The sequence below is a fragment of the Pecten maximus genome, chromosome 6, assembly GCF_902652985.1.
Source record: "Pecten maximus chromosome 6, xPecMax1.1, whole genome shotgun sequence".
Taxonomy (NCBI): domain Eukaryota; kingdom Metazoa; phylum Mollusca; class Bivalvia; order Pectinida; family Pectinidae; genus Pecten; species Pecten maximus.
Genome location: NC_047020.1, coordinates 41,912,578 through 41,917,649, shown reverse-complemented (window position 1 = coordinate 41,917,649; position 5,072 = coordinate 41,912,578). Strand labels below are relative to the sequence as shown.

Here is a 5,072-nt window from a genome sequence, read left to right as displayed (position 1 = left end):
CTGTTTTTAATGTCGAAAAGTCGTGGCTGTGCTGTTTGTCTCTTCGTGATTGTCTCCCTTACATCTCGACTTTATCATGCTACTTCCAATTTGAAACGAATTAGGAAAAATGAGAGAAAATGAATCCTGAAGATTTTCAATCGTGCTCAGTTTCTATATTTGGACCGATTATTGTCTGATATTGGGATTCATTTGTTGCTGCACAGTAGAGAGCGGGGCACAATGATAAAGTGATATCAAGAGAAATGAATTCATTTATAGCAGGATAAAGTAGGACACATATTTATCAAGATTTACTGGCATTTTATAATAAAATAACCAATGTTCTATTGGCCGTGATCTGAACGGCTAAGCCATGTATCAGGGCGGAACAAGAATAAGCCGTCATGATTATATGCACATAAACAAATTTAATCGTTTCCAGTAGAAAACATTTTATTAACGATTTATGGTTGCTTATTTCGACGTAGGAGTTCTGCGGCGCAAGAGGATCGATTCTGACTGAGATACACTCTCCTGATGTTGACAGCTTGCTTTGGCAGTTACTTTTCTTTCTATTGGGTAGTATGGGTGAGTTTACTCTTAATTAAACCTTTCAATATTCTTCCTAACTGTTACATTTGCATATGTGTTGGCAGTTTAATGATGTGTCATTATGTAAGAGATACCATGGTCGTGTTTCGGTTACTTAAAAAAAAAATTCCTCTTAACCGAGTTGATAGGAAACAGATAGTTTTTACTGCCGGTTAAATGGCGAACGAAAGAGAAATTCCAACTAGCCGCGTAAGTCTCAAACATTAAAAATCAACCGGAGTTAAAGAATGATCTTAAGAGAAATTCCCCTGTTCGAGTAAGTAGGAAACATCTAGTATGTATCGGGGTTATAGAATGATATTAAGAGACATTTCCCTATGCCGACTCGGTAGGAAAGAGCTAGTTTTAGAGGTCTTAAGAGAAATTCCGCTTAACCGAGTAGTTACATGAGTTACAGAACAAGCTGAAGAGAAATCCCCTAGCTGAGTAGGTAGGTAGAAGCTAGGTTTTGTTAGAATGATAGAATGAGCAAAAGAGAAATAGTCTTCTCGGCCGTGTAGGTAGGAATCAGCTAGTTCTTATCTTGATCAAAGAATGATCGGGATAGAAATTCATTGTAGCCGAGTCAGTTAGAAGCTGCTTAAGTTTTTAATGGAGGCACAAAATGGAACCGAAGAGAAATTCCCTTCAGCCAAGTCATTTGGAAGAATCTAGTTCTTACTCGGGTTACATAATTCCCTCTAGTCTTGACGGTCAGAAACTGATAGTTTCCATCGGGGTTTGTGAATGAGCTGAAGATAAATTACTCAGCTGAATAAGTAGAAAGCAGCTAGTATTTACCTGGGAAAATGGATGATCAAAACAGGAGCTCATCATAGGAAGCAGTTAGTATTTACCAAGGTTACAGAAGAGATTTTTTCCGGCCAGGCTGGTACGAAACAGCTAGTATTCATGGGTAACGATTGTTGAACAAAACATATATAAACGGTGGTCCCTACATACGATCCTATGTACCAGAAATAACCTTCCTTATTTTAACGGGAGGAATACTCTATCGGATAAAATTCAAATTTTACCCTGTGTTCAACAATGACTATCTTGGTTGACAGATTTTGATTTTTGTCTTTGCTTTTGTTTTTCATTTAAAAAAAATTGTTTTAGGAGTAAACGGAGAAGGGCTCTTCTGGACTGGTTTGCAATACTCCAGCTCTCAAACAGCTTGGGTATGGAATGGAACCGGGAAATCGTTGACATCATTCCATCGTTTCATGCCATCAATTCCGACCTACGCTGGTGGTATGTGCATGGGCATTCCTTACGTCAATCGGACGCTAATTTGGAAATGGACTTCAGTCAACTGTGACGACAAGAACATCTTTGTCTGTCAGTACGAGTAAGGTTTTTTATTGACATTTTAATGTACTTTTGTTATCATTATTATCATTTTTTAAATGGGGTTTTGGTGTAGGGTGGGTCGTAGGTGGGAAGGGTGTCATTCTTTTAACAAAAAGCGATTGTATCTCCCATGCGTTGTTTATTAAAGAAAGCAAAACACCATCCTTCTTGTTGAGATCATTTTTAGTATCAAAACTATTTTACAAAATTACTTGTTTTCTTCTAGGTCTCCGGAGTTCTGGCTTTGACGACAGCGACAGCTTTTGATTCCGTGCTGAAAATCACAGCTGAACGACACCGATCTTTTAACCCGCATTAACATCAGTGAAGAGAGCGTACACCATCAACATTTGCGTAGAGAGTGTACAACATAAACTTTTGTGTAGAGAGTGTACACCATTAACTTTTGTGTAAAAAGCGTACAACATTAACCTTTGTGTAGAATTAGTACAACATCAATATTTGTGTAAATAGCGTACAACATTATTATTTGTGTAGAGAGCGTACAATATTAACGTTTGTGTAGAGAGCGTACAACATTAACGTTTGTGTAGAGATCGTACAACATTGTTTGTGTAGAGATCGTACAACATTAACGTTTGTGTAGAGAAAGTACAACATTAACATTTATGTAGAGAGCATACACCATTAACGTTTGTTTAGAGAGCGTACAACATTAACGTTTATGTAGAGAGCGCACAACATTCACGTTTGTGAAGAGAGCGTACAACATTAACGTTTGTGTAGAGAGCGTACAACATTAACGTTTTGTAGAGAGTGTACACCATTAACGTTTGTGTAGAGAGTGTACAACATTAACGTTTGTGTAGAGATCGTACAACATTAACGTTTGTGTAGAGAGCGTACAACATTAACGTTTGTGTAGAGAGCGTACAACATTAACGTTTGTGTAGAGATCGTACAACATTAACGTTTATGTAGAGAGCGTACAACATTAACATTTGTGTAGAGAGTGTACAACATTAACGTTTATGTAGAGAGCGTACAACATTAACGTTTTGTAGAGAGCGTACAACATTAACATTTGTGTAGAGAGCGTGCAACAGTAACGTTTTGTAGAGAGCGTACAACATTAATGGTTGTGTAGAGAGCGTACAACATTAACGTTTGTGTAGAGAGCGTACAACATTAACGTTTTGTAGAGAGTGTACAACAGTAACGTTTGTGTAGAGAGCATACAACATTAACATTTGTGTAGAGATCGTACAACATTAACATTTATGTAGAGAGTGTACAACATTCACGTTGTGTAGAGAGTGTACAACATTCACGTTGTGTAGTGAGTGTACAACATTAACGTTTGTGTAGAGAGCGTTCAACATTAACGTTTGTGTAGAGAGCGTACAACATTAACGTTTTGTAGAGAGTGTACACCATTAACGTTTGTGTAGAGAGTGTACAACATTAACGTTTGTGTAGAGATCGTACAACATTAACGTTTGTGTAGAGAGCGTACAACATTGACGTTTGTGTAGAGAGCGTACAACATTAACGTTTGTGTAGAGATCGTACAACATTAACGTTTATGTAGAGAGCGTACAACATTAACATTTGTGTAGAGAGTGTACAACATTAACGTTTATGTAGAGAGCGTACAACATTAACGTTTTGTAGAGAGCGTACAACATTAACATTTGTGTAGAGAGCGTGCAACAGTAACGTTTTGTAGAGAGCGTACAACATTAATGGTTGTGTAGAGAGCGTACAACATTAACGTTTGTGTAGAGAGCGTACAACATTAACGTTTTGTAGAGAGTGTACAACAGTAACGTTTGTGTAGAGAGCATACAACATTAACATTTGTGTAGAGATCGTACAACATTAACATTTATGTAGAGAGTGTACAACATTCACGTTGTGTAGAGAGTGTACAACATTCACGTTGTGTAGTGAGTGTACAACATTAACGTTTGTGTAGAGAGCGTTCAACATTAACGTTTGTGTAGAGAGCGTACAACATTAGCGTTTGTGTAGAGAGCGTACAACATTAACGTTTTTGTAGAGAGCGTACAACATTAACGTTTGTGTAAATAGCTTACAACATTATCATTGATGTAGAGAGCGTACAACATTAACGTTTTTGTAGAGAGCGTACAACATTAACATTTGTGTAGAGAGCGTACAGTATTAACGTACGTGTAGAGAGCGTGCATCATTAACGTTTGTGTAGAATTAGTACAACATTTACAATTGTGATTAAAGCGTAAAAGTTCCAACATTTGTGTCGAATTTGTACAACATGAGCATTCGTGTCTGGTGTTGAGAGCGTACCGTACTTTTGGATATTTTGGATATGGCTATATTTTGGTTTATTTGGCGCCTAGGGTGATCATAAATGAGCCAAAAATATTAAAAAAAAAAAAACGCGTCAATAAAGGTATGTTTTCATCGAAATGTGTCATAAATTCCATTCACGTTGTTTTCATATTGATTGTTATTAGCTGTGTTCAAGGACAAGTCGAGTCTCGATCGATCGATTAACTTGTGCAAATATCTTCGTCGTCTATAGGAGATGAAATTTAATGAAATTTTGTGCTTCCATAATTTATCATTGAATTACATGTAGATTAAATCTGATGTCCATAGCTCATCAAACCTTGTGCGTTGCACCCCACAAGTTCACAGACAAAAGACTGTACCCTATAAGTCAATCTTGACTATGTCCGACCGATCGACTGATCACGACGGACCGGCCAATTACGTGGTCAGTCTGTGTCAAAATACCACACTAACAGTACGACAAACATCAAACACGTCTGACTTCATATCAGACAAGAAAAAGGATTTAATTCCAAATGGAATCTTGATGTCAGCCGTAAATCTTCCCCGTGGATTTCATCAACCTGCATCTTTCAAAACCTTGTATTCTTAATTTCTTCGTCTGCAGTGGTTATCTGTCTTGGGAATGGTAATTATTGTAACAAGTTATTGAAAAGCGAATCAATTGTGACATAGTTTTTTTTCCTTGTGTTTTCCCTGTGTGTTTTAAAGTTTAACTCAAAAAACAAACCTGGCTGTTAGACTTTTGTTATTGGTTTTGACTTTCAAATATTAATTGCCTCTCCCTATCTCACACGCAAACCCCCAAGGAATGGAAAAAAAAGAAAGAAAATCAAACCTAT

The 5,072-nt window shown here is 37.2% G+C and overlaps 1 long non-coding RNA gene across 1 annotated transcript; it reads left to right on the top strand.

Annotated features, from left to right (window-relative positions):
• The first annotated feature begins 469 nt into the window (after positions 1–469).
• LOC117329821 lies at positions 470–4,211 on the top strand. The gene is made up of 3 exons (XR_004533265.1): positions 470–570; positions 1,696–1,927; positions 2,156–4,211. It is a non-coding gene; the product is annotated as an uncharacterized LOC117329821 (long non-coding RNA).
• The last annotated feature ends 861 nt before the right edge of the window (positions 4,212–5,072 follow it).